An 11,889-nucleotide genomic window follows, 5' to 3' on the forward strand; every position below is an offset into this window, starting at 1 on the left:
AACTTGCATTTTTCCCAGTGACTAATAGTGGAGGATTGCCTCTGTACCAGACTCTAGGAAGAGTTCTTGTGGCTGTGTTCTCAGTGGGCCCTTCGTTCCGATTCCTTCTTCCTGTGTTGTGCTGGATGTTCATGATCTTGTTGATGACTCCATGTGTACCACGAGTTATCCAAGGGTGTGGCCTAACATTGAGGGAAAGGAGGCCTGAGTGTGTATGACTTCACAATTCTGCCTTTTTTTTTTTTTTGGTACTCCAAAACAACAAACACACGAGAAGAGGCAGAACTGTAATTAAAATCAGGCAAGATAACAACTGGAGAGGCAATTGGGAAACTATGACATTAGATCTCTATCATACAGTATGATCCAATATGAATTCCAGATGGGTTAAAAATAATTTTAATCAAACACATATTCAGCTTTATAAAGCCAAATATTTCTTAGAAGTTTGTAATGGAAAAGTTAGTCCTTATGTTAGTCATCGCTCTCTTGCTTTTAACCATGTTCTGTTAGCTACAAGAATCTACCTTTCAGAAGCCAAACGATGCTTGCTTTTAATTTGAGGGTGACTTCTTGCCTTCCGTTTTAGATGTCATCTTTTGGTTTTTCTTTGGTGGTAGACAAAACTCTTTTCACTTTCCTTAGCACACCTCTCCTCAGCACTGTGATGTCAGAAACTTGGTCAGATGAAATCAATGCTTGAATTATAGTATAAAAACAATATTCAGCCTACAGATACTAATATTACAAAGATTCTTTCATAATTCCCCATTTCATAAATTTATTGGCTTAGTTCTCTTTAAATTTTTACAAACCTGTTACTAGATATCATAGGTAGATAGTAAAGCCAGATATTGGCGAAGGACATGTTGTGTATTAGTGCCTACTTACTTAGAGTCAGGGCTTAGGAGACCAACAGACTTGAAATAGAATTCCAATTTATCCTAGCCATATGGCCTTTGCAAAGTTATTTAACTTTCTAATAAATTTCAAGTTCTTCATATAAAAGATGAGGCACAGAGTTTCTGGAATGCCTATTATGTACTATATATAACATACATAATTTCATTCGATCCTCATTTCAAATATTATTTTATCTTTATTTTAAAGATGGAAAAATAGAAGTTAAGAAGGTCCAGCTTATTTAATCAATGCTTCACAGCTTAACTAGTGGTGGAAAGCTAGGATTGAAAACAGAGACAGAGAATGTATTTGTAAGTCTGTGTCATAAGATTAGATTGACATTTGCATGAGGTGGAGCATACAACGTTCTCTCCATGGCAGTTGATGTGCAGTCCATGTTCCTTCAGGCACCCTGGTTAGTATTAATTTTATTTAGTAGTTTTTCTCTTGGTATTGATACAAGTATGATTTGAATTTTTCTTAACAGCATTGTGCAGTTTATTAATCATTCGAGTACAGTAGCATCTGGTGAGATTGGGACAGAATTGGGATGGCAAAGTAAACAGACATTCAACATCTAACAGGCTGGAAGAAGACACTAGACTCTCTTCACGAACGTCTTCAGCAGTCAGTACAGCACTAGCCATTAACCAGCGCCGAGCGTTCTGAGGTGGGAGAGATACAACAAAAAAGACCAATGTTAGAAACTTACATAAATCTGGGTAGGGGTTCAAAGTTTACTGCACGTATTATCCTTGGCTGGTGCCATAGTTTGAGCAGGATCCCTGGGCCCAGATCTAGCCAATGGACAGGACATTCTCAACAGTTGAGTGGAGAGTGGGGTCTGACTTTCACACGAACTCTGGTGCCCCATATTTGACCATGTCCCCTGGATGGGGAGACCTGGTGGCACTCAGAGGAAGGATAGCAGGTTACCAAGAAGAGACTTGATACCCTATGAGCATATACAGGGGGAGGTAATCCCCCTCAGGAACAGTCATAGGGGAGGGGAATAAGGGGAAAATGGGAGGGAGGGAAGAATGGGAGGATACAAGGGATGGGATAACAACTGAGATGTAATATGTAATAAATGTAATAAGATGTAATAAATTAATAAAATGTATTAAAAAAGAAACTTACATTAGAAAGACCAACGCTTTAAAAAAAAGAGTACAGCATCTCATGGTCTGGATCTACCTAGACAGTCCATCAGCTTCTAGAATATTTGTCAGGTGGTAAAAGAAAATGACACTGACCACTACAGCCTTTGGATATTTAGGAACGGGTAGGGGAGGAAATCAGTTCTTGGAACAAATTAGTCAGCCTTTGTCTCATCAGCAGCGTCTTTGCATTCTTTCTTCTTCCGTACCTGTTCAACGTGCTTGTGCTTCTCTCGCAGACGCTCCAGCTTGGCAGCCATTTGCGCCTCCCTGGCTCTCTTCCTTAGCCTCCATTTTGTGTGTCAGTTCCTCCTCTGCCATGTTGCTGGTTGTTTTTCTCCTGAGAGCTTTCTGGAGCACTTCTTTTTCACGCTCCTGCTTCTCAGCGAGCCGCTTCAAGATGTCTGCTTCATGAGGCTTGCATCTTTCTTTTGCAGCTTCTAATTTTTTTTCTGAATTTCCCCCAGAGAAAGATCCTTCTTCTTTGGGGGTGGGAGAGGGGAAAATCAGGGACAGCTACTTTTCACCAAGGGCTGAGAACCAGCTCAAAAGCCTGGCCTGAAGCACGCTTCTCCAGTTTTTCCACCTGAATATCAAAAAAAAAAAAAAAAAAAAAAAAAAAAAAAAAAAGCCGTGATGGACAGAAGACAAGAGACTGGCTGTGCCTCTGCACAATTCACTGGCAAGGAAAGCCCTGCTCTGTCCCAGCCTCCCTGGCCACACTCTCTGAATTTTTAATTTTAATTTTTAATTTGTTCACTTTACATCTCGATTGTAGCCCCCCTCTCTCGTTGCCTCCCGGTCCCACCCTCCCTTCCTCCCCCCCTCCCCCCTTCCCTAGTCCTCAGGAAAGTGGATATCATTGGACTTCAGCCTATCAGGTCTCATTCGGATTGCCTGTATCCTCTTCCTCTGTGGCCTGGCAAGACCCACCTGTCAGGAGGAAGTGATCAATGAGTGGGCAGCAGAGTCCATGTCAGAAGTCGCCCCCTACTCTTCATTTTATGGGACCCAGAAGGAGACTGGCCTGCCTATCTGCTACATCTGATCAGAGGGTCTAGATACTCACCATGCTTGGTCCTTGTTTGGTGCATCAGTCTCTACAGCGTACACGCCTCCCCACCTGCTCGGATTTGTTGGCTCCATCGTCTCCTTGTGGAGCTCCTGTCCACTCCAGGTTTTTCTATCCCCCAACTCTTTCATAATACTCCCTGTGTTCCACCCCAATTTTGGCTGTAAATCTCAGCACCTGCTTCGATCACCTCCTGGGTAGAGTCTTTCAGAGGACCTCCATGGTAGACATCTGTCCTGTTCCTTTTTTAAGGTAGAATCTCAGGGTTTTCAAGCTCAATTCTCATTTAGTTTTATTTGGTTATTAAAAAATATATTTACATTTCTAATTTAAGAAGCCATATATATTTATCATGAATAAATAAAAGCAAACTTTCACAGTTAATGTTTGAGGCAAGCATAGGCAATGTCCTGTGAAAGGATTAAGCAAAGACTTGGGAGACGTAGAAGAGGCCTAGAGAGCAATTTTGATATTGAATTATAAAATAAAAGCAAATAGAATGCAACTTAAGAGTTAAGAGTAAGAGGACAAGTGGGAAATTTCTAGGCAAAGGATACAACAAGCACAACCAAAACTTACCTACTAATTCAAAATATTTATGTTCTAGTTCAAAGTTCAAACCATAAGCAGGGATAATACTTGCAATACTCAGTATTCTTCAGTTTAACGAGGGTTCAGAGCTAGGATCACCAGAGGGCTGTTACTCACAAGACTGGAGATGTGGATTATTGACTACGTTCTCCTAGCACTACTTGGTTTTAACATTCCTCCAGTATGGTTGAAAAGCAGAAGAGACTTGCAGAGACAGAGAAAGAGAAAGACACAGAGACACAGATCTTCTCTCTCTCTCTCTCTCTCTCTCTCTCTCTCTCTCTCTCTCTCTCTCTCTGTCTCTCTCTCTCTCTCTCTCTCTCTCTCTCTGTCTCTGTCTCTCTGTCTCTGTCTCTCTCCCTCATCTATCTATCTATCTATCTATCTATCTATCTATCATCTATCGATCATCTATCTAGTTATTTATTATCTAGCTATCTCTCAATCTCTCTGTTTCTATCATCTATCTATCTCTTTTTATATATTTATCATCTATCTATAATCATCTATCTCTATATATTTTTATCATCTATCTATCTATCTATCTATCTATCTATCATCTATCTATCTGTTATGTGTCTATTAATCTATCTATCTCCATTTAATAATTAAAGAGGAGGTCATGAAATTGGGAGGAGGGACATGGAAGGAGTTGGAGAGGGAGCGGTAGGAGCAAGAGGTACAGATGCAATGCTTATCTTTAAAATTCTCAAGAATATTAAATAACAAGTTAAAAAGTTAAAAAGTACAGATTAGAAGAAAAAGAAAAAGGGAAAAAAAAGTCAAATGAGGAGAAGTCCACAGCAGAACTTTGAGAACTATAGTTTGGATCTTGATGTCTCTCCAGAGCTCGATATGGTAAAGTGTGGTTTGCTCAAATCAGGGTGCTAATGGGAGGTTCTGGACGCTTTGGAAGGAGGAGTCTTACAGGTGGAATTTAGGTCAATAAAGTTATACTTATAATGGAGGTTGTGGGACCCTGGCTGCTACCTTTTCATCTTTGTTTCTTGATTCATTGTTTATGTAGTTTGCTACAGGCAGAAAACAAATGAGTCTACTCAGCATAGAAGGGATGGTCCAAAATTGTACGACAAAATACATTGTCTTTGTAAGTTGCATATCTCATTTTTAAAAAAGCAATAGAAATTTAACCAGCATTAACAAAAGATAGGAGTTCAGTAAGAAATAAAGCTTGACAGTCACCAGTTTCTGATTTTTTTTATTAATTAAGTAAAACTCATCTCGATCTCTAAAAGAGTTCATAGAGAATTAAAAATAAGTTCTAGAATAGGATCTTTAGTAATATTATTAATCAAGGATAATGACAGCTACATGAAACCAAAGCTCTTCATATAACTTCTAAAAGCTGTATGAAGGAAAGCAAGAAAGAGAGACTCATGGCTACAGCATAGAAGAAGACAAAGAATACCACAAATGCTCATTTGATTAAGAAAATCCTGAAGGATACCCTGAAACAGAAAGTAAATGGGAATCATTCTGGAAACAATGCAGGACATCCCAGATATAGGCTTTAAAAACAGATTACTTTGTCTAGCAGAAGACTGACTCATACAAAGCAAGAAGAATGCTTAACTGTCCCCTTGTGTAGAATTGAAGGGATGTACTGGTCAAGAAAATGTGGAAAAATATGGAAAAACAATGAAAAATCAAACCACAAATAAATGAAAGACAAGCACTAATTACTAAATGTAAAAATTATCTCCTTTTCCTAAATGTCACTACTTTAAAAATAGATTTATGTAGTTTTATGTCAACAGAAGAGGGTGCTCTTCAGCTGAGAAAACTGATAAGCCATTAACTTTCTCACAGTTAACACAGAGGTTTTGGGGGGAATTTGATAAAAATGCCAGGAGATAGCTGAAACCTCTCAAGTTATCAGTTGCTGAAAGTACAAAAGAATAAAAAAAAAATTATTGGTGAAAATTCTCCTAAAACCCATACAGAATAAGAAAAGCAAATCAAAAATCATCAAATAAGCATTTGCATATATTTGTAAAATACTTCAACCAGGAATTCAAAAACTCAGGAAAAAAAAAAAAAGAGGCAAAGAATGTGAGAGCTAAGAAGACTGCAAAAAGAACAGAGTTGAAAGATAAAATCATCTCAGGGATGAGGACAAAACTACCAGGTGACAGAGAGCACAGAACTAATAGGAATTATAATCAGGGACATCAAGGAAGAGAATTAAAATAGCCAACCTCTGTCAATAAAATAAAAGGAGGGAAAAGTAATCAGCACATAGTAGCTTCAGAGGACAGACAAAATTGATCTCAGATACATACAACTGGGATTCTTGTGTAAGAATAAAGTGATGTAACGAAAACCTTATTATAATTTTTTAAAAAGAATCAGAAATATAGAACCTGAATCAACACACAGAACTGACCAGGTAAAATGAGAAAGAAATCAAATTGAAGTCACACTTTTCATTACATGATGTGAAGCAAACCAACTGTGAAGCAAAAATACCTTTAACCAAAAGAGCAGAAAGTGTGAGTATGTGCATTTTTGAATCCTATAGAAGTGTGTGCATGTAGGTCAGTTGCTGAAACACACCTGTAATCCAAACACTTAGAAGGCTGAACTAGCAAACTGACAAACTTTAGATTAGTTGTACCACAAAGCTGGATAGGTGCCATAGTGAGTCTTTGTCTGAGAAACAAAACAAAAATGATGTTTACACATGTGTAAAAATGAAATAATAGTTAATAAAACAAAGACAAAAATCCTGAACTCAAGTACCTGACTACAGTTTCAATTGTTAAAATGATAATACAACTTGAATTGGTTACTCTTCTCATTGTTGTGATTGTGATTAGGTATCCGACAAATGCCACTTAGGGGAGAAGAGTTTGCTTTGTTTTAGGTTTTGAAGGGCTCAAGTCCATCACGGCAGGGATGATCACATGGTTGTTTACATTGCATAAACGTTCAGGAAGCGAAGGCTGATGCTCAGCCAGCTCTTTCCTTTTCCTTTTGTTCAACCTGCAACCCCAGTCCATGGGATGATGTTGCCCACATTCAGGGTGTGCCTTTCCTCTTCAGGAAATCTCTCTGAAAACACCCTCACAGACAAATCAGAGATGTGTCTCCTAGGTGATTCTAAATCCATTCAAGTTGATGATGAAGATAAACTATCAAATAACTACTCAGTACAAAAAAAGATATACATAGGGATTATATACTTTATTCAGTACTTTATATAATTAGATATGAAGACAACAAGACCAGCAAAGCGATATCAAGCTTCACATGGTAGGTATGCTTACAGTGTAAGACTATATATAGTAACTGAAAACATAGCTACCTGTGTATATTGTATATATACATACCTATATAAATTGTATGACAGCACAAATGATTAAATGTTTTGCTACCTTATTATTGGGGAGAACCACAGTTGTTCATACACGTATGGAGTAAGGAAAGTCAAAGAAAAATTCTATGATTAAATTGGAAGGGAATATAAGGCCAGTGAACAAATTCCTTTCCTTTAGTTATGAAAGAACTTGAATATTTATAGGTACAAAGAAACAGTTGACAAGGAAAGACTGTAAGAACCAGAGATCAGGAAACCTGCTGTAAGAGGGTGTCTCCTAGAAATGACCAGGAAGCTTCATTCATGAAACCTCAACAATATGGCTGCCTAAATAAGACCTGAGCCAATCGGCATGCTAGCACAAAAGGGGGGGAATTTCTTGGGGACTGTACCCCTAGACAAAGAACTGTATAGATCAAAGGAATGTTAAGAGTGGGAGAATTAGGATTCTCCAGGGATGGGCACCCTAATTGGTTATCCAGGCCCACATGATCGGCTCCAAAATCACATGATAAAAGCAACGCTGAGTGGACTCAGCACATTGTATTTACATAATTATGCATGGATATATAACAAAGAAAAAAGAGGCCATGAATTTGAGAGGCAGTGGAGTAGGGGTACGTGGGAGAGGTGGGAGAGAGGAAAGGAAAAGAAAAAAAATAATGCAATTATATTTTAAACTAGAAATAAAATTTAAATTAAAATATTAAAAGAAAAAGTAAATTGGTAGAGGATGTTTGTGTAGGTGTAAGATGGATGGAGTCTTATGTCTAGGTGGAAGTGTCAACTTTATAGGGAGAAGGGGACATCCTCTAGTGCAGCAGGAGGGGTTGAAGAAGATAAATATGCAAGTTAGTGTAAGAATTTTGAGTAAGAAGCTCAAAGTTTCTTTGGCTAAGGGCATTTGCTTTCTCCGTTAAGCAGGTGGTGAGATAATCTGCTTAGCACTATAGGAGGCATGTAAAGGGAGAAATAGGACACTTCTGGAGAACAGAGATGGTTTGAAGTCCATCACGGAAGGTGAGAGACTTGGTTGAAAGAGCATGGGATAATTGCTGGTCAGCTTGACAGATCTAGTTGGGGTTGAAGACCATTCATTTGTATGAGACCAGTGGCTATAATTTCAAGATTTTTTCATTGGCCATATTTTGAAGCCTTAAAATACTAATGGAATGTAAGTGTATATTGTCCAAGATGTGTGTTTGGCTAGTCTAGAACAATTGGAAAAGACAAGAGATTACAGAGTCATTGAGAAGAAAGCACAGATGTAATAAACCATGCATTCCCTTGTGGACAGGGAAGTAAGTGAAGAAAGGAAGGCAGGGAGAAGAAAAAAAGAAGAACCACCAAGGGGTTAAAGAACTCAGTGAGCATGAGGAACATGTATCAAGGAATATATGCTCATGCAGGGGAATTGCCCATGGAATCGATAGATCCTATAGGTACAAGGGATCACAGAATGTATAAGAACTGTGAATGTGACCCTTCAAATGACAAGGATTTCCCAGGAGTACAGGAGTAGTAATGAACTCTACTTTCCTAGTCTGAGATACCAGAGGCATTGCAAGTGAGCCATGTTTCCTACTGGAGCTTCCCGAGGAGCCAGGGATCAGGGCTAGAGGGGGAAGTTAGTAAAAGAAAAAAAGGTGGAATGTGTTTGGAGGAAAGGCCAGGGGAATTGAGGAACAAAGAACTTTACTTGAAACACTACATAGGAAAACAGTTAGAGGGCGGGTCAGGAGGATGGGGTCTTGGACACTGCCAGAATTAATTTGGGGCTCTGAGGGAGAGTCATAACAGGTATTTCTACTACACATCTCTACTTACTAACTGAAGCTGGTAAGATTCAACAGAACCAGTGTTCAGTCACACCACATTGATCTCTTTTATGATAAGTCTAGTGCAAAATAAAATTTTATTACCACAGTAAAACACCTTTGAAGAAAGCAAACACTGTAAAATCCACTTTGAACATTAAATTGGAATTCATTGGAAAACCAAAGTCAGTAGTGTCTAAAGTATATTCTATGGGCATATATGAGTTTATTTCAAAGTTATCATGGTCAGTTAAACTAAATGGACACTAGTTTGAGGAAACTGATTCCCAGAAAGTGATTCATAAAGTGAGAACTAAATCTTAAAGTCACAACACTCCCCCAAACTCTTAAGAGACCGCGAAAGACAAATTTGGAGAACTCAGAAGTCTCTCTCTCTCTCTGTGTGTATATATATATATGTAAATGTGTGTATGTATGTGTGTGTGTATGTGTGTATCACTTTGTTAAAAATGTAGCAACCAAATAATTTCTATTAGAGAATAGAATGGAAAGAACACTTATGCTCTGGCAGAAAGACTTACTTAAAATATCACCCTTTAACAATTGTACATCATAGAAACATATATAATTCTATGTTTAAATACATGGCTTCCTTCTTTAATGCTGTGGGACTACATGGAAATTTCCTTGTCTTAAAGGAATTCACTAATCATCTATCTATCTATCTATCTATCTATCTATCTATCTATCTATCTTTCTATCTACCTACCTATATAGCTCCACCATGACCTCTTTAAAATATGAAATATTTATGAATTTTATCTCCACAAACAACAATATAGACTATCTTCTTTTCATTGCACTGTTAGAATTGTCCTTCCCCCCCCTCCATTTTATCTGTTAAATAAATAGTTTTGGGTTTCCTAAGCTATATAATACACAATTCTATGGAAACACCATTCTGAACTCTGCAGTACAAGAAGGTGATATAAGGCTTTTGTGGAAGAGTTCCCTCACAAATTCCAGACCCACATACATTGTCCTTAGAGGACCCCACTTGAAGGGTCCACAAGCTCCTCCAATCCATCCCGTTCTAAGAAGGCTCAGTGCCCATACTACTTGTAAAGACAGATTTTCTCCTTGTAGTCTCTTATCTATGAAAAATTAGCCTAATTCAACCTTGTCCATGATGTACACTTTTGAAACACCACAGACTCTCATGCCTGAAAGAATATTTAAAAAAGATATCTTTGGGTGCATTAAACAAATGAGTGTGGCTTAAGGACAGGGTAAACAAGACAGTGGTCATAACATGTCATTTTGAAAATCTCTTTACCTCTGTAGTTTACAAAATTTTGCATATTAGCCTATACTACATCTTTATTTTTCCTATGAAATGTACACACACACACACACACACACACACACACACACACACACACACACACACACATTTTTTAAACATTTTATTATCCAAGTAGAATTCCCTGAAAGGTAGTTGAATATACTTGATTTCTTACTGAATGGCTGCATGTATTTTCTGGCTCTACATATATCTGACACACATTCCATTGAGCACAACTGCAGAGAATGGAACACAGACATCACCGTGTAACATTCATAAGGAGGCAACACAGAAATCAGCTCTGCAATTGAATTACTTATTTGAATGCTACCATGTTGCTTGTTGGTTGTGTGATCCTAGGCAGGCTATTTAAGCACTATAAACTTCTAAAATGAGGGCTATGATAACATCTTATTTAGAAATGATGTCAGGACTAGGAAAAAGAAAAAAAATCCAATGTGGTGGCTCCTCCATCAGAGTTTTCTATGTATTTGTCAACTCACCTTTTTTCACACACTTATTTCTTGTTGATGCCCCAAGAAACAACTTACAATTTCTTGTATATGCTATGGCATTTCGTGTGGATCTACCTTTAGTCTAGAATATTCTACTCAGTGTTGCCTAGGGAAAGCAAGGAAGCAAAGACACATTTCCTTCAATTACCTCATAAAAGAAGGGGCAAACAAGCCTATATGCATTGAAAGCAGGACACGTGTGGCATATATTAAAATTTACTGTAAGAAAGTTGTATTTTAAATGTAGTTATTGAACCAACACACTAATTTTTTCATCAGACTATAAAATAAGGTAACAGAATTGCTTGGGAATTCCAGAATGTGCATATGTATTTCTTATTTTATTATATATTTTTGAAACATGGTCTTACTCTGTATCTCAAACTGAGCTCCAACTCAGCAATCTTCCTCCTGTTTTAGCCCACTCCAGGCTCTGGATTCCTTGTATTTGAGACAAAGTTGAGGATGACAGCTTAGCCTCGCACTGCCCATGATTCATCCCAATCTTACCCAACCTTACTTAGAAACTGTAGATCTGATCTTCTCTTCCCACTAATCTTACTTTTGTCTTTTAAATCTGTTGGACACATTATTGGTACTATCTGTCTTTGAAAGCACAGAGCTACCATTCATGCACTAGATTTGTCTCGTATCTTTAATTGATTTTACAACAGGCCATACTCAACATAGGGCCTGTCCTAGAATGCCAATAAGTTTGGTATATAATAAAAAAAATTTTATATGCACGAAGAACTTAGAAACCCATGAATGAGTGGGTTTGGTTTAATTAACAAAAGCAGAGTACAAATGCATTTCAAGATGCCTGTTTAGATTTTAAGTTCTCTTGTGCATGAATTATCTTTCATGATAAAAATTGTTCAGGGAGTTAAATACTTACATGGTCTCTTGACCTCTGTCAATACACCACCTTGTGTACGATACATATTTTCATAGGTCACTGTATGAAGACACAAATGAATCACTGTTGTTAATAATTTTATGAAAAAATTGAATGAATGAGTTCACCTCTAGTCACTTTTGCATCCCAAGTTTAGTCAAGTCTGTGAAGACAAAACACTCATGAAGCAAAGCAAACCGATGTCACCATAGCTGCCCTAGCACAAGCAAAGATGCTGAAGGGCATAGTCACATGATGGCACCCATTTCTTCTGTGGCTTTTCCCTT

The 11,889-nt window shown here is 37.8% G+C and overlaps 1 pseudogene across 1 annotated transcript; it reads right to left on the reverse strand.

Moving 5' to 3' along the window:
* Positions 1 to 2,197: 2,197 nt before the first annotated feature.
* LOC311580707 (stathmin-like) lies at positions 2,198 to 3,209 on the reverse strand (annotated as a pseudogene). The gene is made up of 2 exons: positions 3,168 to 3,209; positions 2,198 to 2,649 (listed from the first exon to the last, which is right to left on the reverse strand). The product of its transcript is annotated as a stathmin-like (transcript).
* Positions 3,210 to 11,889: the final 8,680 nt, after the last annotated feature.

This window comes from Acomys minous (genome assembly GCF_964271855.1).
Source record: "Acomys minous genome assembly, chromosome: 13".
Lineage (NCBI taxonomy): Eukaryota > Metazoa > Chordata > Mammalia > Rodentia > Muridae > Acomys > Acomys minous.